The sequence below is a fragment of the Mesocricetus auratus genome, unplaced genomic scaffold, assembly GCF_017639785.1.
Source record: "Mesocricetus auratus isolate SY011 unplaced genomic scaffold, BCM_Maur_2.0 Super-Scaffold_100004, whole genome shotgun sequence".
Lineage (NCBI taxonomy): Eukaryota > Metazoa > Chordata > Mammalia > Rodentia > Cricetidae > Mesocricetus > Mesocricetus auratus.
This window is the reverse complement of record NW_024429189.1, coordinates 115,582,916-115,603,050: the sequence shown is the minus strand read 5'-3', so window position 1 is coordinate 115,603,050 and position 20,135 is coordinate 115,582,916. Positions and strand designations below refer to the sequence as shown.

At 46.6% G+C, this 20,135-nt stretch overlaps 1 protein-coding gene across 2 annotated transcripts in view; it reads right to left on the bottom strand.

Annotated features, from left to right (window-relative positions):
* The window catches only part of Syndig1 (synapse differentiation inducing 1), a 157,231-nt gene extending 141,188 nt beyond the window's left edge, over positions 1 to 16,043 (bottom strand). Inside the window, exon 1 of one of the 2 annotated variants that reach the window (XM_005072553.4) lies at positions 15,908 to 16,043. The gene's annotated coding sequence lies outside the window, so the exon portion shown is untranslated. Of the gene's footprint in view, positions 1 to 15,746; positions 15,887 to 15,907 lie in introns of those variants that run through there. The other variant, XM_013115179.3, reaches the window with a different exon arrangement.
* Between the last annotated feature and the right edge of the window lie 4,092 nt (positions 16,044 to 20,135).

The following is a 20,135-nucleotide window of genomic DNA, read 5'->3' as shown; positions in this document are numbered from 1 at the left end:
TCAGCTAGACCATGTTCAGGAACAATTCATTGCCTCTTCCAATAAGATGTGTTGATCAAATACAGGCATGGGATCCAGGTTAGGTCACTCTCAATGGAAGTCATTGGCAGTGCAGAGGAGGGAGCTGAGTCACTTAAGTCTTCCTCGGAAACAATCACCCACCATCACCAGAAGCAAGAGCCTCCAGAAGAAGGGACAAGAAATTATTATGTGGACATGTGTGGGTGTGTGCTGCAAATTTTCACTCATTTATTTACCTGGTTCTACTGTATGCTAAAGAATATACCATATATCTTTGCAAGTATTCCCTCCCCTTCTCTGAGAACACAGGACTCATCTACAGTTCAGGAATAGAGAAGCAATAGCAAGAGATTAATGAACTCGGGGAGACTGTGGCTTGGATGGGAGAGACCTGGCATTGACGCCCCTGTCACTCACAAGCTTCCTTACAACAACCTGCCTCCCAACCAGATGTGTGACAGTAGAGATGCCTCACTCTGCATGTGTTCCCCTTCTCCAAGTGTGCAAATGAAATGGATGCTAAGTGTTTCTGTTGTAGTGTTACATAAGATGACCTCAAATGCATTATACTCCTTGACTCCTAATCCAGATTATGTGAGCTTCTTTCCATCAAGTAAAAACAGACGTGGAACACAACAAGCCGAAACGGTTTCTACCTCCCTTGACAATATATTCCCAGTATACTGCCTACCCTCCAGTTCCCTCCCCTCACCTCAGCCCATCAGGACCTGGCTGCTAAAGTGTGGCCTGCAAGGCAACAGCACCTGGCACCTGGCACCTGTTAGAAACACAGACTATCAGGCTCCAATCCAGACAGGTTAATGTGCAACCTGCAGGTCTGCAGAGCCCAGGTGCCTGGCATAGGCACAAGTCTGAAGATGCTGCCTCCCGAATGCTGCAGTAGTCAACACTGATGCTGACTGATCTTTCAGGATTGCCCCAATTTAGCCTACAGTATTTTTAGTATTCTCTGGTGTCATCGCCTCTTTCCTGTTGCTATAACAGAATACTTGAGGTTAATACTTCACACATACACACAAAAAATGTCTAATTAGCTCCCAGTTTGGAGATCCAAGAGCATGGCACTGGAATCTGCTCAGGTAGTGTGGGGGTGCTGATGTTACACTGGAAGTCAATGTAAGAGTAAGCTAATCACATAATGAACAAGAGGCTCTGGGGAACCAGGAATATTCTTTATAAGAACCCATTCCTTTGGGAACTAATTCATTTTCCTGAGACCCAATTCACTCTGCAAAGACAACATTAATCCGTTTTAGAATAATAGCATCCCTAGAAGCTTACAAGCTCCCATTGGATCCCAAAGTTCCATCACCTCAACCACCATACCAGGGATGAAGCTTCCAGCTCAGAAAGCGATGAGACACTTAAAGCATTTCCAAACTGTAGCAGAAGATGAACCAGGTTTTAAATAATCCTAAATGTGTCTAACAGGCAGCAAAATATGAGAGCCATTCTGGACCTGTGTACTCTCAAGATGTGGTCCAGGAACTGGTCAAAGTGAAATTCAGTCCACGTGCTCACCAGCTGCACTGCCCAAAGTACAGAGAGGGCTTCCCCTCTAGATCTGTCTGCCTGATGTTCTGACCAAGCCTGTCACTTGGTCACTGTTGGTTCCTCTCTGAGTTTACAAGCACATCCATCTTTGCCTGAAACCTCTGCCCCAGGCTGTGTGCTGGGGTAGGGGGGGCGCAGGGGGTGGGCATAGGAAGTGTGGGGGGTGGCAGCATGGGCTGAATGCAGCAATCACTGTTCAATTTCAATCCTTCACCTTGCCCACCTTTCGCAGGAGGCAGTTAAATCCTCATGCTCATTCCACACTTTCTCATAACCAACAGTGGCCATGGATCTACCTAAGGAGTCTACTGGGAGGTTCTGTCACCTTCTCTATCTTTTGTGACCTCATCGGTGCTATCTGATTAGAAGCAGCCACATAGAAGCCATGATGGAAAGGCCGAGAGACCAAAGAGATACGGTCCTGACTCCACTAGGCGCCAAGTCAACCCTTCTGCCTCCAGGTTCTGATGTAGTAGGATAAAGAAACTTGATTGTTCAGCTCCTGAACAGTATAATGAGAATTCACAGTTTTCTGTAATTTCTTGCTCTACTATTCCTAACCTGTGGCATATCTGAATGCTTCAAATTTTCATTCTTTGAGGGAGACTTTGCAGTGTAGGAAGAAAAGAGAAAAAGGAAAAACAAACCAGACATGGTAGATCAAAATTGGCATTGACAGCGATTCTTGTATAAGTCTGGAGAAGTCACCAGACCAATGATGACCTGACATTTCCAATTTTTCCCCCATCTTTCTAATCTATCGTTTCACTAAAAGAATTTGGAAGTGATGAAATTGAAGAATTCCAGCACCAAAACTCCCTTTCACATGATTAATGTGTCCATACAGCATGTAAAAATTGGTGCCATTCATCTCTGTCCCAGGTCCTGACTTATGAACTCAAATGCAGCATCACTCTAGACAGAGCTTTAAGAACAGTTGAACACACTGACAATGTTTACCAACACTGGAGAACAAATAAGACTAAGGAAATTAATACAACTTTTCAAATGGACCTAGGTAAATCCTCTGATGAGAAAGGCTTCTGTTTTCATTTCCATATGGAATAATGGCTCATTTCCTGTTTAGCATTTGTGTCCAATCATATTTCTGAAGGTGAACAGTATTTCTTATCACACATTTATACAATCTGTGGCCCTGGTATGCTCTGCTGGGCTCCCAGGAATATATTTTAGGGTACTTTATCTGTCCTGCTTTTTATGATAGTTTGCCTCTTATTGAGTCTAGACTGGCTTAGAGTCTTGCTACTGACCAGAGAGCAGAATGGAGCTGACATTATATGAAATGGAGACAATCATGGCAGGCTGTTCCTCTCCTGCTCACACATCATCAATGTTAGCTCAAGGAAATCAATGGATTCAAGCTACTGTGCTGAATGCAAGCTCAGAGATGAGACGTATAGGGCCTTGATGCAGTTCTGGGGGGAGAACACATCCAATCCCAGACATCTGAGAAGCAACAAATGGCAGACTCTGTGGGCCTCTGTTCAAATACTAAACCAATGAGCCATTAGTATGGAGTTGGGGCAAGTTTGTCAGACAGCAGTAGATACTAAGCACATCCTGTAACTAAGTTCTAAGAGTTTCAAATGTAGTTTACATTTTTATTAGGGCAAAAAGCATACTACCATCAAATTTCCCCCTCTTAACCATTTTTTACAGTATTATGTGCAACCATGTTAGCCTGTAACAGATCTCTGAAACCTTTTCATTTTGTATTCTGAAACTCCATAACTAACAAACACTAACACGCTGTCTTCTCTCCCACCAGTTCCTAGCAACCAACACCCTACTTCCAGGTTCCATGAGGTTGACCACTGGTATGGGTCTTTTGTGACTGGTTTATTTTACTTAAGTCCACAGTGGTCATCCAGGCTGCAACAAATGTTAGAATTCCCTTCGTCTTAGAGGCTGAATAATACTCCATTGTATGCACACCACACTTTACTTATTCACTCATCTGTTGATGGCTTCCATGTTTTAGTTGTTGCAAAGAATGTGACTATGAGCATGGGCATGAAATATCTCAAGGCTCTGATCTCAGTTTTCTTGGATGCATAGCCTGAAGTAGGATGGCTGGATCACAGGGTAATGCTGTTTAATCTCCCTTGGTGCCTCCATTTTCTTTTCCACAGTGGCTGCCGACTTTACAATCTGACAACATGTGTGGATCCACTTTCTCCACATCCTTGTTAAAACTTGCTTGGATGTGAGGTCAGTTAATGTAATTTTACCACTTGATTTTATTATCTGGTAGGACAATTCTTCACTTAAAGAAACGATTAGCATTGCAGCCTCATTATTTTTTCATGAATTTGTGACTCACACCATCAAGCTTAAAAGGCAATGAACACTGACATTCTGATTAAACAGCCTCCACCCTATCAATCACCATGGAAGGTTCCTGTTCTCTTACTCCAAGAGGAAATCTACATAGCTTATGCCCTATGGATCTCAAACGCATTTTTCCAAAGTCAATTCTCCATATCTCATCTTTGATGGTTCTGCTAATGCCATAGCAGGGTTGAGGTAGGCCCAGGTACCAGAGATACCCAGAAGTGAAGATGCTAAACTTGAGAGGAGGATACCACTGGGATAAAATGATAGCCAAGTTGAGCTCTGAATGAAGTTAGTGAGGAGAAGCTAAATGAAGCTGGAGATGGAGGTGGGCATATGACATGTATGCACACATACACTGATACATGTATGTACAAGTGCGTGGCAGGGTAGGAGGAACCCCATGTTCTGGGACTAGGGGGAAGTGGTGATGAGACTAGGGGGAGGGGGCTACAGCTACTCTTTCAACAGTTTCATATCTGCTCTAAATGGTCTGTCCTGTATGGCTAGAATGGAGATGCCCAGGAAGGCTGGTAAGAGAACCAGAGGCAGATGTGAATATGGCCACCTTATTCCTGGACAATCCTCACAGGCAGATGGCAGGAAGAAAAGCTGCCGGAAGCTACTGTGGTAGGGTGGTCAGAAACAAGTCCAGATATATCCAATGAGAAGGAGTGGCTAGGCAGGTAGGACGAGCAGCTAAGCCTAGAAAGAGAGAGAAATGAAGCTTCTTGGAGTGGCTACCACATTTCTGAGTATCTCTCACAGAGGAGGTAGGGAGGAGGGCTGAAGGATGGCAGGGAGCCTGCAGAGAATGTGCCCACTGAGGAACATTCCACACAGTGAGCTGACGGCTGAGCCTTGAGCACTGTCTTAGAAGAGAAAAATCAGCTGGCACCCAGCTGCATCTGCAAGTGATCGATGGCTTATGAAGGCTCTGTTTAGGATTTCCCAATTCCATCATGATGCAAAGTGATAAGTATTCAGCAACAAATACATTCTGAATTTTGAATTCGTTTCTTATCCCGTCTGGTGCTCTTGTGTCTGCTTCTTTTTCACCTGGCTGTCCAGGGCAGAGAGATTCAGCCACTGAGAGTCCTGCAGCACCAAGGGAAAACAAGTGAGAATGCAGCCTGTGTGTTGCTAAGCCATTTGGATGCTCAGCAGGTTGGCTGCTGGGGTGGTTTGAGTAAGAATAGTCCTCATAGGCTCAGGTCTTTAAGCATCTGCTCCTCTTTTGGTGGCACTGTTTGGGGAGGTTTAGGTGGTGCAGCCTTCTGGAGGGAGTACATCACTGGGGTAGGCTTTGCGATTATGTAGCCTTATTCTATTTCTAGTTCCCTTTCTCAGCTTCATGCTTGCAACTGAAGATGCCAGTGCTCAGGTCCCCACTTTTGCTATCGTGACCACCACTTGATATCATGCCTCCCCACCACTATTGATTCATTCCTCTGGAGCCACAAACCCAAATAAACTCATCGTCCTATAACTTGCTTCTGGTCATGGTGTTTTATCACAGCAACAGCAATGTAACATACAGTTGTGTTCAGTGAAGTTTAAACTTACCGTATTTCATCATGGGATTGCTCTCCCAGGGCAGAATACCACTGTAAGCTGAGGAAAATATAAAATCCACAACCAGCAGTGATGCCACTGGACAGCTTGGTTAGGAGTTCCAGTCATAATTTGAATATGAAAGAATACCACAGGATAATATGTTCAACCTTGCCTCCAGTCAGGGACCTACTTTAGGATGTTATGGAAAAAGCGGGACACAGCAACATGAAACTCTTCCTTATCATGGACTCAGAATAAATGGAGTCAAAGCCCATGGAATGAAAACTCTGAGACAGCAAATCAAAATAAATCCTCACTCACATTGTTTCTGCCAATCACTTGATCATAGTGATATAAAATAGCTCCCACAGCTCTCTCATCCCAACTGCTCTGCAACATGCAAGAAGGGCAGGAGTGGGGAAGACACAGAGGGAGAGACATGTGCATCACCAGTGGCATCCCAAGATCCTCTCCTGGACTATGATAGCCCCTATAGGGACATTTGCATCACCAGTGGCATCCCAAGATCCTCTCCTGGACTACGATAGCCCCTATAGGGACAGAGGTGACTTGATTTGCCCCTTCAGATACAGTCTGGCTCATGCCAGATTTCCCCCCACAAATGTACTGGCCTAAAGACCACTGGACAGAGTCCAACTCACTAAAATGTATTTCTGAAATGCCTAAGTCTCTGAATGCCAGTTCCAGGAAAACCAGTGTTTCTGAGCAGTATCTGCAGAGGAAAAAATTTTTCATCTTCTGGGAAAAGATTAATGCCAAGAGCAAGACAAGAACAAGGGTAGACCCCCTGTTCTGTTTAGTTTAGGTTGTTGTTCTTCTGGGGCCTCTGGCATTGAAGGCAAATAGCACTTTCCCTTGGCTGCCTGGATGATCTGCAGGTGATTTCTGCTCTCCTGGACTCCTAAGTGCCTGAGTCACGCCTAGCCTATGTCCCCACGTCTCACTTGGAGTTGCTGTAGGCATTGTGTCTCATGGAAGCAATCTGAACTGCACAGATAAATAACCTAGGCGTGTCTAAGCTCCACTTAGGATCGAGTACTGCAAATGGAGAGTATCTACCATGTGATAGAAGAGTCTCCATCCTTCCGCCTTTAGCACAGGCTGTGTGCGACTGTTCTAGCAGGTACTGTAGGTTCCAGAAACATCAAGAGGCCTGAGCAGCCAAGCACAGCAGGGTAAGATAACATGGCCTTTAGAGACAGGCACAAAAGCAAGCATGCTCTAAAGATGGGTCTCTGCAGCAGTGCCCCTCTCTGGCAACATAAGGCTGGACAGCAGGTTAGCACCCTCTGGCTCTCTTGGTCAAGCCAAGCAGCAAAGTGTAAAACGGGGCATTTCCAGAGTATACCAAGAGAATCAAATGCATTCATAGACACACTCCACATCTCCCCTTCCCTTTCTTCACTCTCCTGTTCCCTTCCTTGATGCTGGTCATGGAGAGACATCACTAGCAATAAGGACCTAAGAACTGAAGCTACTGTTAGTTTTCCTGTGGCAACACTCATAACACGATGCAAATAAGTCATGCAAGCTTTGGTCTGGCCACACAAGAATGCCCGTATTTCCTAATTCCATTAGCTCACCCAGAAATCAGAAGTCACCCATATGCCTTCTGAGACAGCCATCCATCTCTGAAGTGAGGAGTTGAACAAAAAGACCAGTATTTCTACTCCAACCCAGAAACAAACCACGGGGCCAGAAAGTTTAGAAAATGAGGTCACAAACACCTGGAGTCTGGAAGTGACAGTGACTGAGGCCCATTGTTAGCCAGCACTCAGCTCTCCATTTAGTTCCTTCAGGATTCTGTTCCTCTCACAGGCCCAGTTTTTAAGGAGGCGCTAACGTTTCTCAGGGCCCATGGTTCTTCCTAACCTAGCACTACGCCACCTGGGTAACCTACATAATTGCCAGGACACAGTGGGGCTGAGAAAGAAGTAGACACTTGGTATGCACCTGATCAAGGCTCCCCATGTCCCCGTCAGGGCACCATTCACCTGTGCATCGGCTCCACTACGCTTATTTCCATTTCACTCCCTTGACATTGCCAGTTCCCAAGTCCATTCAGTCACATTCATGAACACACGGCTGCCGCGACCCTCACTCAGCAGACAAACATATATCTCAGATGGAGGGCAATGTCTAAAGAGGTGGGACAGATTTCTCCCTGGGGGCAACAGAATCCCAAGAACATCCGTCCTCAGTTTGAAGAGTCTGTCAGAATTGAGGCTATCCTTTCATTGCGCAATGGCAACAGAGAATCCCAAGGCTATAGGGCCCAGGGCTGGAGACAGCTTCCTAGCAGGGTGGTACAGTAGGAAGGGCCTCGGGGTAGATGGAAGAATCTACATTGTACATTTGAGTATCCAAGGCAACAGAGGGACCCTGAAAGCTAAGAAGAGGTGTATAACACCAGCTAAGAAATAAGCTGATTACCCTTAATCTGTTCGTCATTCCTTGGTCCTGATGCTGGAGGAGTGGACATGTCAGATACTGGAATACTATGAGCCCACCTGTCAGGCAATCTTTCTATCCAACCCTGGGAGAGATGGGTCTTCAATTGGTTGCAGCGTGTTATTCCTAGTCAGGCAAGCCTCTGCAGGTCACTGCAATAGCTAGAGAACAGGACAAAGAGAGGCAGGGGTGTCCTGGGTCAGACTACAGCTTTTACCAAATATTCCAGCTGTCTATGTGTCTGGCTCTTCTGGGCCTCAGTGTACTTGGGTAAGGCTGTGGAATCTGACCTGGAGGCAGGAGACAGAGTGCAAAATTCTGCTGGGACTGGGGCTGGGGCTAGGGAAAAGGGTCAGTGGATTGAAAAGGAGACTCCCAGTGAAGGGAGCAAAAATGGCCAACCAATAACGTGGGAAGCAAGTATCAAAATTTCAGCTTTCCCAAATGCAGTCTTGAGGTCACAGAAAACCTGAACACTTAAAAACACTCCTGCTCTAACAAAGAAGAGAGTGCTGGAGGTTGGGTCATGGGCAAGCACAGATGGAGAGAGGTCACAGTGCTGCCATCATGTCTGCACCAACATTTCCTGGGTCCCGGCCGTTGGTAGGTGATGCTCATCAAAGAGGGCAGTTCTTGAAACACGGAATGGAGAGACACTCAGTGACCCAGGGTCCTGAAGCATGCAGTTCTCAGAAAGGTACTTGAAAAATCTGCAACAAGAAAGGGAACTGCAGAGTTCTACGTGTTCTGAGTCAACAAGCACGTTTTCTCCCTATGGATCTAGAATAAACTGCAGTACTATAAAACACATCTGGGGCTCTTTTTCATATTCAGTAGGAGCAATCAGATTAGCAATGGTGCCAATGAGTATTACACAGCAGGACCTGGACAAGGGGCTCAAAGAAGGTGACTAGGGCCTCAGCATGTGGTGGTTCTGAGTCCCTTGGTGGCAGTAACCCGTGCTGTCAGAGACACATCCGCATAGACACACTCCCATCTTCCCACATACACAAGCACATACATACCAGAGGCGGGGTCAGGATGCAAATGAAAGGGAGAGAGGGAGGAAATAATAAACCTGATCATTTCCCTGTACTTAAACTTCAAACAAAATTCTATCTCTGTCAGGGAATTTAGAGAATCATATTATGTCAAAGCACTGAAATAGCTGAACCCAAGCCCTGGGAGTTGAATGGGGAGGGGGGTAGTTTTCACATCAAGCAGCCAGTTCTGTGTAGGGGAGATGGGAGGAAGGGGAACAGAGAAGTGGATCAGATACAGGCATATCAAGGCTGGGGTCTAGGTGGGGGATAGCCTATAGATCTCTTTGCAGTCACGTTGAATTCAGGGAGCTTTTCTGGGTCACGTAGAGCAGACAAACAGTTCTGAAGTCTATCTAGGAATGTCTGAACTGCTAGTTCCCACCAGCCCCTGCTGTATCCACCTCAGACACCACACACAGTTACTGTTCTTCTGGGAAGTTCTCACCTCTTCTCACCACTCTGAGGCCCTGCACCAGTATCCCACAGTGTGTTCAGCTGGTAGAAACAGGGTCTCTATGTAGAAAACATATGGGAGACAGGCTGAAACTGAGATTTTTGGAGGTGAAGGTGGGTGTAGAAATGCCTGTATCTTACTAGATACATTTTTAGACTCTGCAAGTCATTAAGTGTGGGGCTGGTGCCAGTCTCTCACAGGATGAGTTGGGTATCCTAGAAATCTACTAAAAAATCAGTCTTGAGTTTGCCTCACCATGGTCCCAATTCTATCCCAGAGTGGATTGTGGTACATAAACCCACTTATTTCAAACCTGTTCCAGCTCAGAGTCATCAAGGACCAAGTTCATAAAAATTCATTTAAATGCATATTATACCCACCATGGAAGAATGGGTTTATATAACATCCACTGTTTTAATTTCCTAAGGGAGAAAGAAGGCTGAATCCCAAATGTGTTGGAGGTGAGAACACTGCATTCTGCTTTCTGAAGTGTGTTTAAAGTTGAGGCAATGGAAAGCAACCTTAGTGGCCCTAAGAGTCTGAAACATGTTTGCGTTTTAGATTTAAATATTTTTGGTCCAAGGAAAAAGGTAAGGAAGGAACAGACAGAGACACACCTGAATGGCAGCCCTTTTACCAAATGATACATTCAAATGAGACATCATAATTGTTCAAAATAAGATTTTCAACAGCAAGTCCTTTTTAAAAAATGGATCTTAGGCTCAATCTAAGTTTCCTCTCTCTGAGCCACATCCCCCAAATGCTCTATAATATAACTGAAACTCAGCTAGGAACTAAAAGCCAACAAAAATATTCACAGTAAACATAATTGAAGTGGGGTGTGTGGAAAGATCGCTCAGTGGTTAGGACCTGGGTTCAAGTCCCATCACCCACATGGTAGCTCACAACTGTTTGTAACTCCAGTTAGGGGATCTGACATCTTCACACCAATGCAATAAAATAAAGATTAAAAAAGAGTCAATGAAGGCATTTATAGATACACACCCACACACTCTTGAACTTCAGCAGCAAAATGCTTGTCTCTGTAGTAATACTATCTGGTCTCTACATGTTATTTTTATGTAAGTAAGGTTCCAAAGTTGTCTCTGTGCTTTCTGAAGCAATGTTTGCTCATTTTTTGGCACTGGGGTTTGAACCTAGGGCTTTGTACACTCTAGACAAGCACTTTACCACTGAGCTATATCCCTAGTACATGTTTAATTCCTTTTTTCATTTGTGATGGGATCTTGTAGCCTAGGTAGGTAGGCCTTGAACTTATAAACCCCCTGCTTCAGCCTCCTGGATAAGTGGGAGTATAAGAGTTTATGGATCTGGCTTGTGTGTGTGTTAGAGGGAGAGAGAGAGAGAGAGAGAGAGACAGACAGACAGACAGACAGACAGACAGACAGACAGACAGACAGACAGAGACAGAGAGACAGAGAGACAGAGAGACAGAGAGATAGAGAGACAGAGAGACAGAGAGACAGAGAGAGACAGAGAGACAGAGAGAGAGATTTTCCATTTCTATTAATGGTTATTTGGTTCTAACTGTTCTTCCAATCCCAATGCTTTCTCACTGTTTTTCTCTATTGTTGTATTTTACTTTATTATGGGTAATCTATTTAATAGATTCTTTGTCACTGGAGACTTAAAATGATCTAGACTTTGTGACACACGCAGCTTAAATCATCATGTGTCTCACGCGGTGGCTGGTTTTTGTTGGTAATCTGACTTGTGATGCTTTAGGCAGTGAATTTTATGCAATGAATTGGGAAAGTTTTACAATGTGATAGGAATCCACTTTCAGTTATGTTAGCTATATTCAAACACTATTGCTCACATGGCTGTCCGCCACATTCCCTGAAAATCCTTAGCAGACAGGACTGCTGACTATCTCACACATATTCCTGGGGGAGAGCTGGTCTGCCCTCAGGACGTGTGAACACACTGTCCTCCTGTGACTCCTGTCACCAGCAATTACAGAATTCAGATACTGGAAAGGCAGGCCCATTCTGTTTTCTCATCTAGCCAGTGACTGCAAGCATGGCCAATGAAAAGGGCAGTTAAGACTTGTGGTTTGAATAAGGCTCATGTATTTGAATGCTTAGGGAGTGGCGGTGACACTGTTTGAATGGATTAATAGGTGTGGCTTTGTTGGAGGAAGTATGTCACTGGGGGTGTCTTTGAGGTTTCAGAAGTCAGAGCCAGGCCCAATTTCTCACTGCTCCTTCCTGTTGCCTGTGGGTCTAGATGCAGAACTCTCAGCTCCTCCAGCACCAAGACTGTCTGAGTGCAGCCATGCTTCCGGCCATGCCGATAATGGACCTCTGAAACTGTAAGAAAGTGCCAATAAAACGCTTTCCTTACTAAGAGTTGCCATGGTGGTGGTGTCTCTTCACAGCAATAGGACACTGGTTAAGTAAGGCTCAGAGGCATCCTTCACCCAGAACTGCCTTCCTTTAGCAAACAGTGACTGTCATAAACATTTGCTTTCCAAAGTCCTGAGAAGCATGTGACTGGAAAGCAGTAGAATCTCAGAGAAGTTAAGAGATTTCCAGATTGTACAAAGCTCAGTGGTAAAGCCCAGAGTTTGAAACACCAACCTTTTCACAGGTGCTCCTGAAATTTCTTCGGGAACAGACTGACAAGCAGGAGACGAAAGACTCATTCTTCCCTTTGCCCCCAGCACACCATGTGTATGTAAGAGATGATGGCCAGGAAACCGGGCCGTAGAGTAGCACCCAAGTGCTCACAACCTCTCTCAAATCAGGCTTACACACTCCCAGCGATAATTTGAAACATGCAAGTCTTGCACAGAGAATATTAAAAATTCACGTCTGAAATCACCTGCTGATCTTCCTTACTCTAGTTCTGGTGTCATGGGTGAGAGACTGGCCTGCCTTCAGTGTTATGAATATTTCCACCCTTCTGGCATTGAGCTTCAAACTAGGTCACAAGCTATGGCCCTCAAAACTTCTCACATGAGCACATTTCTGCCAAACAGCCCCATATAACATTCCAGTGGAACCCATTACTCCTGCCAACTGACACTGACAAACAGACACCTCGTGCTGCCATCTCACAGTGTTTCTAAAATTTGGTATTGTTCAAACCGCAGGCTGCAATACTGTGCTGGTCCTTGCTATCCCTGGGGATCTACATTCTCCAAAAGGCAGGGGAAACCTGAAAGGGGCAATGTGAGAAAGAGGCCTGTACTGGCATTAAACAACAATATCGTGGTTTTGTCTGGGAGGACATGGTGAAAGTGCTCACCTACATGACAATTGTTGATTTAGCAAAAGGCTAATCAAGGACCCCTTTATACAGTGCTCTTCACAAAGGCATCCCAAAGTCTACCCAACTCCAATAATGCCATTGAAAGTTTTAGAAATGACTTTTAACCCAAAGAATATACAGAGGTGTACGGAGGGGCTCTGCAGGGGAAGGTATTCCTTCTGCAAGCCCTCCTGGCCTTCTCTGGTATGTGTGGTACCTCTCTAGAGTATGAAAATCACACTGTCAAGGCACCTCTTTTGAGGGTCCAGTAAGTGTGACAGGAATGCCCACACAAGGCTCTCTGATGAACCCCTGGAATATGCAGCATTCTCAATGAGCCTTCTGATAGCAATAGCAGAGAGGGTGTCTCCGAGAGAAACCTTACATAAGCAAATGTCTCCTAGTAAATAAGACTCACTCAAGGAGGCTAACATGAAGGACAAGTTAAGTGGATTGCAGCCCTTGCATGTCAGTGCTAAATGTAGAAGAAATTGCTTATGATGTATGAACTGAATGGTTTTTATCATTTTTTCAATTTTTGTTGTTGCAGCAACTGGTCAACTAAAATCTTCATGCCCCCAGATAGGTATAGAAAATGTAAAGAGCCTTTTTAACCCAGTAGCTGGATTTGTCTTTCCTGTTGCAATGTCTCCTCCTGTTCCTCCAGGAAGAATAGCAGGCTGTCTTTTTCACCCCTAAGATATAAATGGGAGAGGATACCTTCCCTTGCATTTGACTGTCATCTGTGCTCTACTGGGGTCAATAGTAACAGGCATATTTTGGAGCTAAAAATGTAACTCAGTGATACAGCCAGGCTTAGCATTTGCAGTGAGGCCCTGGGATCCAATCCAGCACAGAAACAAAACACAGGACAGTTATTTCTGATGGCCAGGCCAACCTGCAATGAACTGCCATCAACCTCAGAGACAGGACCATGTGCAGACAGATGAAGTCATCTATGAATGTCTTTTTTCCTTCTTAAGGTTCAAACCAAAATGAAGCATGTATGAAAACTCCATAGGTAAGCATATTACTTAGCTAGGTTATTTAAAAAATAAATGTGATAAAACAATGTAATTTATTATTTTTAAGCCATAAATTTGCTTTATTGGCTACTGTGTATACGTTCATAATTGTATAAGTTTACAGTACACAAAGTGATGCTATGATCTAGCTGTATGATGTGGAATAATTGAATCAAGCTGATTAGCATATCCCTCCCCTCAAACCCCTATCTTTTGGGTGATGGGTTTTGAAGTCTTTATTCAAGCAAGGCCTCCAATACTCTGACAAACAAGGAGAGGCCAGGGCTGTCTCTTTACGTTTCTATACCACTGGAAATTTCTGCATTAGAAAAGTTTGAAATGCTTCCCCAGTTCCTCTGCCCTCACACCTCAGTACTCTCCCTTACTGAAAAGGGGCAGTTAATTTCTGAGTCCTCTGCACAGGCAGGCAGTGGGAGCAGGGTGAGAAGAAGGGTACCTGATTACTCACAGAGCCAAGTCCACCCTGGCAAAGGACCAAAGTGCTTAAAGGCATGAGGAAAGGCAGCAAAAAAGAGAGGTGTTTCCTCACACATCCACAGGCCCTGCACCTGTGGTCTGTAACTTCCGAAGGATGGTCAAAGGTACAAGCAACTCCCCTGAAAATTCCGCTCAGCTTCTTATTCCCCTCCTCCAAACTGACACCAGCCTGCTGACGCTACTTTGGCGACCTTAGTTTTCCTCTTTGAAACCACTTCTCTGCAAGCCTCCCCCCCCCCGCAGTCCCCCGCTGTTCCAGCAATGATGCTTTGACAAAGAAAAGTTGGCTGGCTCTGAGGTAATGTTAGGAGACTGTTACCCGGCTCAAGCTGCAGGTCTGCGCAGCTCGCCTCCTCTGGGTTAGGATTCTGAGCAGAGTCGCTGGTCTAGTGAAGAGGGTCTCACAGACGCATGTCCCACTGCCTGATTCTAAACAAACAACAAAGACCCCCTCGATATGGCCCCAATCCGAGGGACCACTGCTTGCTGCACCAAAAGCCTGGCGAGGCTATGAAAGGCACAGGCACAGTTCTTGCCCGCAGCGCAGAGGCGCCACCACTACATCTAACACCGCAAGAGCGTGGTGCGCACCGTAAGTCTGAGGCGGTGCCCTGTGCCTGAGCTTCTGCTGCCAGAAGACCCCACAGAAAATAAGAGCTACCAGAAGATCTCTTCCTGTTTTCCTTTACTAAAGCTAAGCGACCGCCCCCCCCGCCTCCCGCTGCCTCACAAAGCTCAACTGAAGACTCCCACACTGAGGGTAGGGTCCTCAGCACAGGCAAATACCCAAAGCCCTTTCTAGAGGAAAGTGTCCAACTCCATGAGTAGAGGGAGAGCGCGAATGAAGTGTAGAAATCACGCCTGGGGACAACAAAATTGGAATCTGAACCCCGTTAGCGCATCTGCTTGCCCCCATCTAGGCACTAGGACTGGCGGCTTCGAGGATGCAGACTGTCCTGCTTGCCAGCGGCCGGACAGCTCATAAAACCCGGTTTCTTCCTTGTCGGAGCTAAGGGGCCCTAGAAGTCCTGTCCCCCGTCCAGGTAGCCTATTGTGCCCCCCCCCCACCTCATCAAGGTCCTCCTGATTTCTATCTTTCCTTTCATTTGGTCCTTTCTTTCTCTGTCCCATGTAGACCTCAGTGCCTTGCTCATCAGCCCTTGTTGGACTCAGCTAGGTCGCTCCAGGGATTGGTCAGAATCACCTAGGTTGGTGTTCCCATACCCCGGCCTGGCCTCGAGCAGCCCGGCTTCGTTGTACTCAGGACACAGACTCTCTAGCTCTAACCGACGTCGCACAGCAGCCCCTTCACACCGCCTGGATACCCAAGGTGGCCAGGCGCCAAAGTGCAGCCCTGGCTGATAGTACTGGTTCCTGTCCTCCGCATCTTCCCCGCCAGGCGCCATCTCCCCTCTCACCGGGCGACACTGAGTCTCCCCGGTCCGGCCGCGGAGACCCAACGGGACTTACCGCGGCCGGCACACCGTCGCCCGGTCTGCGAGCTGCGAAGCGGAGCAGGACGCCCGCCTGCACCAGGGCATCCTCCCGCGCCCGCCGCCCGCCCGCTCGCCGCCGCCGCCTACTCCCGCAGCTCCCGGTCTTCCCGCGCCGCTCCGCCGCTCCGCACTTACCTCCGGGACAAGGTGACCCGGCTGGTGCGCCCAGGCGTCCGCCCGCGCGTCTCAGGAGCCAGCGAGCGTGCCGGGCGCGGTGCGGTGCGGAGCCCGCCTCTGCCCCTGGGCTCGTGGCTCTCCGCCTCTGCCCTCCCCTGCGCGCTGCTTCCCCCGCCGCTCCCCTTCCCTGGATCGCAGCCAGCGCCCCGGGCTGCCCCGCGCACACGGTTCCCCAGCGCCAAGCGCGGGGCAGCGGCGCCGCCCTAGCCGAGCTGGGTCCTCTTGGCCCCTGGGAGCAGAAAGAGCGCGGGCTGAGCAAGGGGTGACCCGGAGCGCCGCTCCGCTCTATTGGGTTCACCGAGCCTGGCTACTTGCAAGAAGGAGGAGGCTGCCGCGGGCCCTGGGGGGTGGGTGGGGGGGGGAGGAAGAGGAGGAGGAAAGGGAGCAGCAGTGCGCGAAGGTGGCCGCCAACTTTGCCCTAGGCCAGCCGTGCCCTCGTCAGTGATAGCGGCTGGCGGGTGGCCCGGGGCGAGTGTCTGGAAACGTTGGGGCGACAGAGGCTGGGGGGGAGGGAGACTGCCACTGGGAACTAGGAGGACAGGAATTAGCCTCCGACTGTGGAAACGATGGCTTCCCTTGGTCCTAAAAGGCCTCCCCAGGCTCCAGGTCGACTTGAGGTTCAGATGAACCCATTCTGTAGGTTCAGAGAAAGTCCAAGTCCTGACCAGCAGAACCAGGTCCTGACCAGCAGAATCAGGAATAAGACAGCAGCGGGCGGTTGTGAAGTCAGTACTCTGAGCCTGCAGCTCAGACCTAGGATGGGGTAGGTGCACTGCGGGTGGCCTCATAGTAGTTGCCACTGGAAAGAAACTGGGGCGGCAGCACCTCGGGACTGGGGGTGGGGCAGAGTGGTGGCTTGGAGTAGGTCAGGAGAGCCCTAGGAGAGCCGCCTACAAAGACAATCTACATTTCAAACGTTGCGGGAAACCAAGCGCGAGTGGGTGTGTTTTCGTTATGGATTTAACAGAGAAGGAACTAGAAAATTTGCCAAAGACAGGATCAAAAGTTGTTTTGTCTGTGCTAACCCTCTCAACAACAACCTGGACTTTTGTGCTGGGGGAGTTGAAACTGCTTATCCTCTAGTGTTTCCTTGGTTCTATAGCTTTCTTAGACTGGGAGCCCGCCCCCTGCCTGAAAACCAAATTTTTGTTCCAGAAACCACTGTGTCTAGCCATGTGGGGCTTCCATCTCCAAATCTGGAAGTGGCTGGTGTCCTGTCTGAGAGCCCTCCCCAGCACATGGCTTCCAGGGACCCTCAGCAGCTGATAAGGAATAATCAAATGAAAGTGACACAGGAAGGAGGCTGTGCTGATGAATAGACCCAGGTGTGTTCACAGCAGCTCCTTGCTTGGGTTCATCTGAAGGTCTTTACATGTAAATATCACACCCCTTCCCAACGCTGCAGCAGCTAGGCTCCTGGTTCTCTTCCACAGCTTGCTGGCAGGGCTGTTATCTGGGATGGCCTGAAAAGGTCACTATGATTGTCCCCCATTGAGCAGCTCTTAAATTGAAGGAAAATGTCAAGCCTACCTCTCTAACACCTTACAGTCTCTGGTTCCTTCCTGAAAAGAACATTCTCTCCTCTCCTCTAACTGCTAGGCTGAGCACATGTTTTAGACCCAAGTGAGATGGGGTTATTATCTTTGCTGCTTGTCAGTTGAAGAAACTGAGACTTGAACGCCTGGGTGCCCCATGCCTCCCAGATGACTTGAGTCACTTGCAACTAACTTTCATTTTCTACAGTTAGGGCAGTGCTTTCTTGATAGCCAGCCTTCAGGTTGGCTTTAGAGGTACATTTGCTTTTGCCAAAACACTTGCCTGGCTTACAAATGCTTGAATTTTGAAAGTAGAATTTCCTTGATATAGCAGGCAAGTAACTTGAAGAGTGTAGTGTTAAGCCTGACCACAGATCTCCACTGGCTCTCTTTTCCCTCCAAACTAAGAGCAGAAGGGAGAAGACGCCTTTGTGGAGGCCTTTGGCCACACCCCAAATCTTGAGCACATACTTAGTGAGAAATAGTTATTGAAGAATAAGCCCACACTGGATTATGCTGCCAATGGCAGAAATCAGAGTAGGGGACAACTTGGTGATAGAGCACTTGCCTACCATATATGAGGCTCTGGGTTCCACCCCCAGTACCACACAAAGAAAAGTTGACATCTACTAAAGAAAAAGAACAGTTTGGAAAAAATTTACACACGGTGTTTGCTGTTTTGACTTATTATAACCTTACTATTTATCCTATTCTGTTTATTTAGCTTCCGGATCCCAGATAGCTGCTCTCTCCTCCTCTTGACAGCATTTCCTTCCTTACTCACATGCAAATGCACAGAAGCACAGGCTCACAAACAGTTATGCCATCCAAATGAGCCTTTCTTTTTGTTTCAAAAGAGATCTGCGTTTCTTAGTCAGGAACTACGCATTAACAGGGACACCACCTATTTCTGGCAGATGATAGAACAGCTCTGTTGATCTGGTGTGCTAGCACACATGTGGGACAATTTCCCCTGCATGCAAAAAGCCCTAGCTGTTGTTCCAGAATGTGAGCCTCGCGGCTATCTTGCTATAATATGACAGTGAAATAAAGGCTTTCAAGAAGGTCCGTGAAGGCCTGTCACACATCAGGTTAGAACAGGACACCACAGAAATTGCTAATCTCCTCGAAATTGGCTAACCTTCTCAACAATGCTTATCTCTTAGAGGAGATTACAGGATTCTCAGAGCTTTGAGAGGTGAGTGGGGCCAGTTCCTGTGCTGTGAGGAGCTGTCACTCAGGTGCTGAACAAGCTGTCAAGCCTTTGGATAGCAGAGATAGGGGACATGATAAAGAGAACATGGATATAAGAGTTGTTTTTTTAAAGATAGAAAATATTTCTATGTGTATTCAACTAAAAAACCTTCAGAGTTTAGGGTTATAAAGAGTATCAGGGTATTTTATGCCACATGTTTAGGTGTCAACAGCATTCATTTGGAAAACATCTTTATTTGTAGATAGAAATGTTCATCCTCCTCATGTTGATCAAAGTGCAAAAGGAGACAAAAATCAGATTGTACAAAATTCTAAAATGTGCCACTAAACTAGGGTTTTGTTTGTTTACTTTTCCTCTTCTCTCTCCAAGATCTGTTATTAAGCTGTTTGTCTTGAGTTTAGGAGAATCAGGAATCAAAAGTCTAGGCTGTCTTGTTAAAGGTAAATCTTATTAACTTGGAGGATAGAAAGATAGCCATTCCAGTGATTGATACATTAATAAACATGGTGGCCAATGTCTACACAGGACATGATTGCTACCAAACAGAAAGTGAAAAATCCCAACTCTTAAATAAATGTCTGAGACAATGGTGACATGAATTTAGAACAGGAAACAAAATGAAACAGAATGTCAGAATGTTAGTTGGATAGGGCCACCCCCTAGCCAAATGCCTGGTATTCCAGCTTAAGCAGTTACAGAAGAGCTAGGTGTTGGGTGTGGTAAACTCCAGGTTCAGCTCCACGATAGCCCACGGTTGTCAGAGCACTGTTGATAAGACTGCCACAACACAAGTTCCTCTGCAAGTGCCTTTTCAGGTCTACATCACAGGGCCTCACTAAAGCAGAGCTGGTCTCTCAGTCCAGATCAGAAGAGGGAGAAATGGCCTCCCCCTTCTGGTGAAGTCACAGAAACCACATTGACGTTAGAGGCATGTTTTGCAGTGGGCCACACCTATGAATGAGAATATATATATATATATATATATATATGCCTTTCCCCTCTCTTCTGTAGGGGAGATTGAATGTCAACTACTGTAGTCACATACTCTACAGAGTTATATCCCCGGACCTCTTTTCACTTTTGAGGAAGGGCCTCAATAGTAGCCAGGTTGACTTGGAACTCTCTATATATCACAGGTTGTCGTTAGCTCATATTCTTCCTGCCTCAGCCTCGTAAATATCTGATTTTACAGACCAGTCAACATATTCCAGTCCATATTAAATGATATTTCATTTGTCCATTACAGAATTTCACTCTATAGCCCAGGCTAGCCTTAAACTCATAAGGAGTCTCTTTCCTCAGATCCCCAAATTCTGAGATTAGAGTGTAAATCCCACACTCAATTCTTCACTGATCCTTAACCAGAGCTCCATGGGGTCCCAAGGATGATCTCAGAGAATTAAGACGTTATAAGCTGGGGTATAATAGTTCACCT